The following is a 12,139-nucleotide window of genomic DNA, read 5'->3' on the forward strand; positions in this document are numbered from 1 at the left end:
TGATATTAGTAGACTTCTCTTGGCCAGAAATGCCTTTTTTGCCATAGCGAGTCTGCTTTTGATGTCCTCCTTGCTCCGTCCGTCATTGGTTATTTTACTGCCTAGATAGCAGAATTCCTTAACTTCATTGACTTCGTGACCATCAATCCTGATGTTAAGTTTCTCGCTGTTCTCATTTCTACTACTTCTTATTACCTTCGTCTTTCTCCGATTTACTCTCAAACCATACTGTGTACTCATTAGACTGTTCATTCCGTTCAGCATATCATTTAATTCTTCTTCACTTTCACTCAGGGTAGCAGTGTCATCAGCGAATCGTATCATTGATATCCTTTCACCTTGTATTTTAATTCCACTCCTGAACCTTTCTTTTATTTCCATCATTGCTTCCTCGATGTACAGATTGAAGAGTAGGGGCGAAAGGCTACAACCTTGTCTTACACCCTTCTTAATACGAGCACTTCGTTCTTGATCGTCCACTCTTATTATTTCCACTTGATTGTTGTACATATTGTATATGACACGTCTCTCCCTATAGCTTGCCCCTACTTTTTTCAGAATCTCGAATAGCTTGCACCATTTTATATTGTCGAACGCTTTTTCCAGGTCGACAAATCCTATGAAAGTATCTTGATTTTTCATTAGCCTTGCTTCCATTATTAGCCGTAACGTCAGAATTGCCTCTCTCGTCCCTTTACTTTTCCTAAAGCCAAACTGATCATCACCTAGCCCATTCTCAATTTTCTTTTCCATTCTTCTGTATATTATTCGTGTAAGCAGCTTAGATGCATGAGCTGTTAAGCTGATTGTGCGATAATTCTCGCACCTGTCAGCTCTTGCCGTCTTCGGAATTGTGTGGATGATGCTTTTCCGAAAGTCAGATGGTATATCGCCAGACTCATATGTTCTACACACCAACGTGAATAGTCGTTTTGTTGCCACTTCCCCCAATGATTTTAGAAATTCTGATGGAATGTTATCTATCCCTTCTGCCTTATTTGTCCGTAAGTCCTCCAAAGCTCTTTTAAATTCCGATTCTAATACTGGATCCCCTATCTCCTCTAAATCGACTCCTGTTTCTTCTTCTATCACATCAGACAAATCTTCACCCTCATAGAGGCTTTCGATGTATTCTTTCCACCTATCTGCTCTCTCCTCTGCATTTAACAGTGGAATTCCCGTTGCACTCTTAATGTTACCACCGTTGCTTTTAATGTCACCAAAGGTTGTTTTGACTTTCCTGTATGCTGAGTCTGTTCTTCCGACAATCATATCTTTTTCGATGTCTTCACATTTTTCCTGCAGCCATTTCGTCTTAGCATCCCTGCGCTTCTTATTTATTTCATTCCTCAACAACTTGTATTTCTGTATTCCTGATTTTTCCGGAACATGTTTGTACTTCCTCCTTTCATCAATCAACCGAAGTATTTCTTCTGTTAGCCACGGTTTCTTCGCAGCTCTAAATCGACTCCTGTTTCTTCTTCTATCACATCAGACAAATCTTCACCCTCATAGAGGCTTTCGATGTATTCTTTCCACCTATCTGCTCTCTCCTCTGCATTTAACAGTTGAATTCCCGTTGCACTCTTAATGTTACCACCGTTGCTTTTAATGTCACCAAAGGTTGTTTTGACTTTCCTGTATGCTGAGTCTGTTCTTCCGACAATCATATCTTTTTCGATGTCTTCACATTTTTCCTGCAGCCATTTCGTCTTAGCATCCCTGCGCTTCTTATTTATTTCATTCCTCAACAACTTGTATTTTTGTATTCCTGATTTTTCCGGAACATGTTTGTGCTTCCTCCTTTTTCATCAATCAACCGAAGTATTTCTTCTGTTAGCCACGGTTTCTTCGCAGCTCTAAATCGACTCCTGTTTCTTCTTCTATCACATCAGACAAATCTTCACCCTCATAGAGGCTTTCGATGTATTCTTTCCACCTATCTGCTCTCTCCTCTGCATTTAACAGTGGAATTCCCGTTGCACTCTTAATGTTACCACCGTTGCTTTTAATGTCACCAAAGGTTGTTTTGACTTTCCTGTATGCTGAGTCTGTTCTTCCGACAGTCGTATCTTTTTCGATGTCTTCACATTTTTCCTGCAGCCATTTCGTCTTAGCTTCCCTGCGCTTCTTATTTATTTCATTCCTCAACAACTTGTATTTTTGTATTCCTGATTTTCCCGTAACATGTTTGTACTTCCTCCTTTCATCAATCAACCGAAGTATTTCTTCTGTTAGCCACGGCTTCTTCGCAGCTACCTTCCTTGTACCTATGTTTTCCTTCCCAACTTCTGTGATGGCCCTTTTTAGAGACGTCCATTCCTCTTCAACTGTACTGCCTACTGCGCTATTCCTTATTGCTGTATCTATAGCGTTACAGAACTTCAAACGTATCTCGTCATTCCTTAGTACTTCCGTATCCCACTTCTTTGCGTATTGATTCTTCCTGACTAATGTCTTGAACTTCAGCCTACTCTCCACCACTGCTATATTGTAATCTGAGTCTATATCTGCTCCTGGGTACGCCTTACAGTCCAGTATCTGATTTTGGAATCTCTGTCTGACCATGATGTAATCTAATTGAAATCTTCCCGTATCTCCCGGCCTTTTCCAAGTATACCTCCTCCTCTTGTGATTCTTGAACAGGGTATTCGCTATTAATAGCTGAAACTTGTTACAGAACTCAATTAGTCTTTCTCCTCTTTCATTCCTTGTCCCAAGCCCATATTCTCCTGTAACCTTTTCTTCTACTCCTTCCCCTACAACTGCATTCCAGTCGCCCATGACTATTAGATTTTCGTCCCCCTTTACATACTGCATTACCCTTTCAATATCCTCATACACTTTCTCTATCTGTTCATCTTCAGCTTGCGACGTCGGCATGTATACCTGAACTGTCGTTGTCGGTGTTGGTCTGCTGTCGATTCTGATTAGAACAACCCGGTCACTGAACTGTTCACAGTAACACACCCTCTGCCCTACCTTCCTATTCATAACGAATCCTACACCTGTTATACCATTTTCTGCTGCTGTTGATATTACCCGATACTCATCTGACCAGAAATCCTTGTCTTCCTTCCACTTTGCTTCACTGAGCCCTACTATATCTAGATTGGGCCTTTGCATTTCCCTTTTCAGATTTTCTAGCTTCCCTACCACGTTCAAGCTTCTGACATTCCGCGCCCCGACTTGTAGAACGTTATCCTTTCGTTGATTATTCAATCTTTTTCTCATGGTAACCTCCCCCTTGGCAGTCCCCTCCCGGAGATCCGAATGGGGGAGTATTCCGGAATCTTTTGCCAATGGAGAGATCATCATGACACTTCTTCAATTACAGGCCACATGTCCTGTGGATACACGTTACGTGTCTTTAATGCAGTGGTTTCCATTGCCTTCTGCATCCTCATGTCGTTGATCATTGCTGTTTCTTCCGCCTTTAGGGGCAATTTCCCACCCCTAGGACAAGAGAGTGCCCTGAACCTCTATCCGCTCCTCCGCCCTCTTTGAAAAGGCTGTTGGCAGAATGAGGCTGACTTCTTATGCCGGAAGTCTTCGGCCGCCAATGCTGATTATTTATCAAAATTTAGGCAGTGGCGTTGATCGAACGTGGGACCGAAGACGTTTTGATTATGAATGAAAGACGCTACCCTTAGACCACGGGTACAAAACTAGTGATCTCAACAACGCATTAACAGGATATTGTGTATTCAAGTAGCACTCCAACCAGAAAGGGTAATACTATGGACTTAGAATGGTAATAATTACAATTTTCGATCGACTGTCATGAAAACATAAGGAATTCGTGATTTTCACACACTCGCTTAATTTTCGACCACTGTAACATGTCAAGATACCAACGCATGAATGGAGTAGTGATGGCGCAACAGAGCCATCTGTGTTTTGTCTGGAACAACTGAAGACCTAAGTGGCGCTAGCGTCTGCCAGGCAGAACCATCAGCAGTCGTTATCAGTATGTTAAATTATGGGTTTCCAGAAATAGATGTTATACAATTATGCACAAAAATAATTGTTTCATGTTTTAGGAAATTCAATTTGAAGTTGGTTGTACAAATGTTAACGTTGTAATTCTATTTATAAGTTGTTTTCGAATCAGAGAAAGAAGGTCGTTTAAAGCATGTTTGGTTTTTGCAACTGGATAGTGAAAAGGTTCAATGATTTCTAGAGTTTGTAACACTCCGGTTTAATCTTCTGACTTATCCCGCTCGATTGGGATCTGATAGCAGCCCAAATAGATATTAATTAATGTGACCGTGTGCCTAATGGGGCTGGCAATCGGATTGGACTGCTACGGAGTTGTTACATTCCATTTTGTCCTTCTCAAATGCTGTAATAATGATATGTCCGGTGCCAAGAAGAACAACAACACAGCTTCATTAATCAACAACCTATATTTATCACCAAAAACACAAAGTAAGGAGACAGCCACTGCCTTCGTCGTACAAAATTATTAACGGCTAATCTCAGCACAGGCCTCTTTGTTATTCATTATCGTCACACGCAAATTTTAATCACTGTATCCAACACTGCAATCCAACACTGCAATCCAAATAATGCCGGCGCGGTAGACGCGAAAATACAAATATCGGCACAAAAATGTCACTGAACCACACTAGTAATTATACTTTTTCACTTTCCCGTATATTTCTAACACAAAGGGGTTAAACCACGGCGATGGCCACTCCCTTTGTCGGTACGGTCTTGCATTCCAGCAACCGACCTCCACCCGGCTCGGCCCACAGCGCGTACCACACACTACTATCTCAACACTCGCTCTCGCTCTCGCCACCCGACGCACACTATCGATTGTTTGTCCTGTCGACCTGTGCTGTCGCAAAACTTATAGTAAGGGCCTACGGACCCCTTACATCCCCACCCTCGAAAACTTCTTTGACGCCACAGGTGTAAAAGAATCGGCTAGGGAATTAGACATCACTACATATGAACAAAACACACAGTGCAAATAAGAAATGAATTTACAATCACCAAGAAAATCCTTGACTCCGGTAGTGGGCTGCCTCTACAATAATATTCTACAAAAAGTTATTACATCTCAAAAATATGGCTTTGTCCAAATAACACACAACATCAATCCTACTTACTTAACATAGCATGGTAAATATTTTTTTATAAACTTATCTTACCAAAAATTTCCAAAAACTTTTCACTTTCAAAGGTTTGTACGAGTCATTAACTACATATCTGTTATAACTTGCTATAGCAAACACAAGAAAAGAAACTAGTTGAATGCCAGCTACCCCTTTGGTATGCCGTCCTTTCAGCGGGGTTCGTGCCGTCCATACTACTATCACTCTAATTCATAATTCACTTGGCCAACACTTATAAAAGTTAAGGAAGAAATTCACAACTTATTGCTACAGCAAAGACAAGAAAACAACTAGGTGAATGCCAGCTACCCCTTTGGTATGCCGTCCTTTCAGCGAGGTTCGTGCCGTCCATACCACTACCACACTAACTTATAACTCCCTTCCCAACGCATATAAAAGTTAAGGAAGAAAAAAATCACAACTTATTTAAATCTTTAACACAAGCAAATTGAAATTGAGACAAAATATGACATTTATACATTGAATGCCAGCTACCCCTTTGGTATGCCGTCCTTTCAGCGGGGTTTGTGCCGTCCACACTACTATCATTCTAATTTATAACTCACTTGCCCAACACTTATAAAAATTAAGGAAGAAATTCACAACTTGTTCATTACAGATTCCATAAATTTAAATGCTACATTGTACCGCTAAGCATGTCTTACATAATTGTTTGCAACACTACAACTAATGTGGTCACCAATGAAAAATTTTAAACTACTGATCATTTCATTTTGCCATACATTACTTCCATATGTGAATTGTTATCAAGAAAGCTTAGATGAGAGGTACAATATCTCCTGTTATATTCACACTAATTTAAATCCACTATATGGATATTTGTCATTCATTACTCAGTGCCAGAATTCTGCTTCTAAAGCTTTACCTACGTATAACCATAATAGCCTCTGATAGCTAATTGGATACATGAATTACTAATTATTAATTAGTTACACCTTGTTTTATCAGCATACTTCAGACATACATGTATACCTACAAATAACTTGCAAACAGATGTTGCTCATGTGCTAAATGACATACTTCAATATTTCAAACATCTCATACTCCATACTCTTCATTACACATAACTTAACACCAACTTCAACTGCAAATACATATATATCTTCAACCTATATCAATCCTCCATATACTTCAACACTTCAAACCGCTCATACTCAATATACATCATTACACATAACTCCCTCAACTTAACAGCAACTTCAACTGCACATATATCTTCAACCTACACCAGCTCTCCATATTCGCTGCAATAACCACATAAAAATACTACTTCAGGCTCCTTATATTTCACATCATTTATCCGAACAACTATCTCCTTGTGTATTTGTTTCTTTATATGTTCATCTACTTACAAGCTGATACATTACTTCAATTTTCTTACAACAGTTTGACCTTTTCATGCCTCATAAAACAACTCTATAAGATTACCCAAATTCTTGTTTAACCAATTAGCTTACCAAGACATTATGTAAACATTCGCTTTCTGATATGGTTCTCATTTTATTCCTTCTGGCATTATTAATTTTGGTTATTTACTCACAGTAAACTGAGCTTTTTTTTTAAGTTATTGATTCTCTGACATCTCACACTCTACATCAACAGCAACTACTACAAATTTACTACATGGTTCCTGATTGAATTACTTGGATGACCACTACCAATCCTAAGTACTACACTAATTTTCTTAACCTAAGGATAGAGAAAGATGGTAGAGGAGTGACACTTGAAATTAGAAATAAAGTCTCACCCAGCTGGGAGTGTACCAGTCGCCACTTGGTATACCAGCAAAAGAGTTGCTAGCTCCCTACACCTTAACTATTTCTCCATATATGAGTGAACTATAAATTTGCTACAAGATTCCTAACTATCATTTGTACAACCACTACCTATTCTAACTACTACACACTAACTTTCTTAACCTAAGGATAGAGAAAGATGGTAGAGGAGTGACACTTGAAATTAGAAATAAAGTCTCACCCAGCTGGGAGTGTACCAGTCGCCACTTGGTATACCAGCAAAAGAGTTGCTAGCTCCCTACACCTTAACTACTCAATCACTTCACATATTAATTTTCACCTACACAGTTTATGTAAAATGTTTTAAATAAGATAAATCATACTATTCATAAAATCTATACATATAAAATTCCCCAAAAACAATAAGCATACCTGTATAATTATCATTTAGACAGTGCAGTATGCATAAATAAGTATGCTCAATTTCAGAGTATTTTTCGCAAACTTTTCGGAAATTACTGCAATTGGGCACTTTTCCTAACACGCAATTCAGTTTACAAACGTTTATTTACCGCGAAAACTGCACATTGCAATTTAATGTTACGTCAACCAGTCGTCTCCACTCACCAACCGACATTACCACGAGTCGCGATGTTTTGACGTTTGAAGTGGGCGTGGCGCTGTACTGCCGCCGGAATCGCGTGAGGTCTCGCTGTAGCGGGACGTCATAGTTCTCAGCCGGCCGCTCCGTGGCGCTGCAGGCGGGCGTAGTTTGTAGTTCGGCTGCTAGATGTCGGGACGGCGCTCGGTGTAGTGCGTCTGTGCTTGAACTACTCCTTGCACAGGTAGTTGGGATGACGTGTGAAATCACCTCGCAGATCGAAGCTCTTTGGCGCAACTGCTACAAGGGTCTGCGTGACGTCACTCAACAATTGCGTCGCCACAATACATTGTCGTCCGCATAACAGTTTATGGGTCCACATGAAGCTGTCCGAATTTTCACTATTTAAAAAGCAATTCCAGTCAAAATATTATCACTAAACACTTCTTTAAAACTTTCGTGACGAATTCTTGGCTCGTTTTGGTCGTAATAATGTTCACACGTGTCTTCCTTTGGTGTTCACTTTTCACAGTTTTTCGTGCGGATTTACGCATTTGCACATTATAACACAGTTTATTGACACTATTATTCTCATCTAATATGGCAAGAAAAAAGTTTAGTCACAATCGTAAGGTGCTATTACTTCGTATTGTTCAAAATGCACTGTTTCTTGTCGCGATTTTAAAGTTTATGCTCTGTCCCGATTCAACACTGGAAAATATTTTCTTCGCATTAAATAAGATAAAATTACCTATTGTTCTTTGCGATTCGTCCGAAAATTGCACTTGTCCTTTCACGGTAAGCGAAGGTGTAACACTCCGGTTTAATCTTCTGACTTATCCCGCTCGATCGGGATCTGATAGCAGCCCAAATAGATATTAATTAATGTGACCGTGTGCCTAATGGGGCTGGCAATCGGATTGGACTGCTACGGAGTTGTTACATTCCATTTTGTCCTTCTCAAATGCTGTAATAATGATATGTCCGGTGCCAAGAAGAACAACAACACAGCTTCATTAATCAACAACCTATATTTATCACCAAAAACACAAAGTAAGGAGACAGCCACTGCCTTCGTCGTACAAAATTAATAACGGCTAATCTCAGCACAGGCCTCTTTGTTATTCATTATCGTCACACGCAAATTTTAATCACTGTATCCAACACTGGAATCCAACACTGCAATCCAAATAATGCCGGCGCGGTAAACGCGAAAATACAAAAATCGGCACAAAAATGTCACTGAAACACACTAGTAATTATACTTTTTCACTTTCCCGTATATTTCTAACACAAAGGGGTTAAACCACGGCGATGGCCACTCCCTTTGTCGGTACGGTCTTGCATTCCAGCAACCGACCTCCACCCGGCTCGGCCCACAGCGCGTACCACTCGCTCTCGCCACCTGAAGCACACTATCGATTGTTTGTCCTGTCGACCTGTGCTGTCGCAAAACTTATAGTAAGGGCCTACGGACCCCTTACAAGTTGGACCACCTCAACTAGCGAATCGGGAGATTACGCCACATAGGCTACTTTCAGGGTGCAATCAACGTTTTTCGAAGAACCCCATCCACGTCGCCGTCTACCTCTGCCGGCCGGTCGGAGAGGCCGTGCAGTTCTAGGCACTACAGTCTGGAGCCGAACGACCGCTACGGTCGTAGGTTCGAATCCTGCCTCGGGCATGGATGTGTGTGTTGTCCTTAGGTTAGTTAGGTTTAATTAGTTCGAAGTTCTAGGCGACTGATGACCTCAGAAGTTGAGTCGCATAGTGCTCAGAGCCATTTGAACCAATCTACCACTGCTGTCTCCTGTCTATTGCTGCTGTCTCCCAAGCACCCAAGTGGCGACCTCCTCCTCCTCCTCCGCCAAAAAGCCACCACCCGCCCCTCTTCCTTCTGATCTCCCCATGGACACCACACTCCTCCTGTATCCCCAGCCCCTGCCCTGTATACTTTCATCCTTGCCAGCCCCAATGATCCTAAATTCCTAGATGCCTGCACTTTCACCATCAAAATCTGTAAGTGCATCCCCAGTGCCCCCATTACCCAATTTATCTCTCACAGATGCTCTGTCCTCATCAAATCCTCTTCACCCTCTTTCCACACTGATCTTCTCACCTTTGGCCCACATGCATCCCCCACCCCTTTTCTTACCTCCTCCTCATCAGCCTCAACCCCTCATTGTTTGCCTACCCTCACCACTGTGATCATAAAACTCAGCCCTGTGGTTGTGGAGGTGGAGGTGTTGCCAGAACATAATGCCCACCCCTCTCTGGAATTCAATTTGAAATTGATTGTACAAATGTTAACCATATTTACAACAACTCTGGCCCCACTTTCCTCCTGCATGTATTTACCGAGTCTGTGTCCTCCATCGATCACCTCCTCACTCAGGGAGTGCTGATTTTCAACCATCGCCACCCCATCAATCCTACTGCTGCCAACAATGTCTTCTCTACAACGACCACCTCACATGAAACTGCAATTACCCCACCCCCCAATCTGTCCCCATTGTAAAGCCTCCCACTTCCGCAAATAGTGTCCTAACCTCACCTCTCCTCCTTCCTGTGACAACTGTAATGAACTCCACCACATGTACTCCTCCAAATGCTAAGCCAAACCCCCTCCCACCAACTCTGAGCTCACCAACCCCATCAACCAGTCCATCCACACCAACAAATCCCTCTGCCCTCTCTCTATGGCTGAAGACATGATCTAGTTCCTGACCATCATCCTGTAGAATATCCACCACTTCCAACGCCCCCACACCTTCCAGCAGATTTCTCTTACCACCATCTCCACCTTCCATCTGAAAACCTGTACCACATACTTCCACAAGCAGGCCCACTTTACTTTCACCCACCTATACACCCTCATTTAAGCTGTTCTCTCCTCCTTATTCCACTCTCCTCGCTCCTTCCCCCTCCTAACAACAACAGTATTGTCTCCTATACCTAAACATTCGCTCCCTCCCTGCCAACAAACACCTCTTCATGCATACACTGTAACAGCAGCAGGTCGACTCCTTCATCCTTAATGAACCTACTTACAACCTTACCACGTTTTTTGCACCTCTCCCTATCTCCTTCACTGCACTGATACCCCTTATCCTCACACAAGGTGTGGTCACTATGGGCCATCTCAAGCATATACCTGTCTGGCCACAACCCTTCCTCAATGATCTGACTGCACACCTTCTCCTCAGCATCTTTTTTCCCTCCCTCACCATCACCTGTGCCACTGTCTATGGCTGTACCGCAGCTCCTCTCCCCTACAACTTCATTTCCCATGTTGACTGTACCTTCTCCACCTATGCTGCCGATCTCTACATAGACAGCTGTGATCCTGCAACCCTTCATTGGTGGCATCAGTTCCTTGCCACCCTCCGTGGTGACTTTGTTCCTTTCCCATAGCAAACCTGTCCTGAAAGTAACTCCATCCCAGATTTCATCCTCACATCCCCCCACCTCCTTGGTTTTATCACTGTGTATGTCCTTGATCCCATTGGTAGTGACCATCTCCTCTGCCCATGGCCCCCCTCCTGCCCCCTGCTCTGCTGTCCCTCCAAAGTCCATACACAACTACTACCATGCTGAATGGGATGCCTAGCAGGAATCCAGTGTCTCACAGGGGGAAAGCCACTCCATCACCTTTCGCCATCGTAAAGATGTCACCTATGCCCTTTCCTTCCTCCAGAAGAGCATCACTGATGCTGTGGAGCCCCACATTCCTACCAAGCTCATCCATCCTTACTGCCCTATGCTTCCTCCACAGGCCATCCATCTTCTCCGTGAATCCTGCAGGCTATACCACTCCTTCCTCTGCATCTGTGATCGGGATACATTCTTCCACCACTGGCAATTATAACAACACACCCGAAACCTCCTCACAGCAAAGAAACGCTGGGACTGGCGCCAGACATGTACACCCTTCAACTCCACCCTCCCTGTCAACCCCTCCAAGTACTGGTATGCTTTCCACCACCTTACTGGTAGCCATCTTGCCCCACATTACCCTCTTCTCCATGATGACGTCCCCTTCCCTGACAACCTCAGTAAGGATATCCATTTTGCTTCCCACCTCTCCAAGGTCTTCTCTATTCTTGACGATCACCATTTTGATTACGCCCTCTTCCCCACAGTCCATGAACACACTGATACCTCTGTCCCGCTGCTTGCTCCCAGTTTCCTGTACTTGATTCAGTTACCCCCTTTGGACATAAAAACTCCCATTACTGCACATGACCTCAAACTCATCCTCTGCTCTAAACACAACACTGCCCCTGGTCATCATGGTGTAACCGACACCATCTCAAAGAATCCCTCCACTGTCCTTCCTGGGTGCCCTTGCTACCCTGTACAATGTACTCCTCTTCACCAGCTTTTAACCTGACCTTTGGAAGGCTTCCCATGTCCTGCTGTTCCCTAAACACAACAAATCTCCCTCTGACACCTCTTCTGACTGTCCCATCTGCCTCACCTCCATGTTCAGTAAGGTCTTCGAGTCCATCCTTTCCCGCCATATTCATCACCAACTTAACCAGCACCACCACCTTCCCCTTACCCATTGTGGCTTGCAGCCCTCCTCCTCAGCTGACGACCAACTGCTTAACCTTATCTACTTTCTCTACCTCCAACTTAACTCCTGTCACTCT

The sequence above is a fragment of the Schistocerca americana genome, chromosome 5 (assembly GCF_021461395.2).
Source record: "Schistocerca americana isolate TAMUIC-IGC-003095 chromosome 5, iqSchAmer2.1, whole genome shotgun sequence".
In the NCBI taxonomy this organism is placed as follows: Eukaryota; Metazoa; Arthropoda; class Insecta; order Orthoptera; family Acrididae; genus Schistocerca; species Schistocerca americana.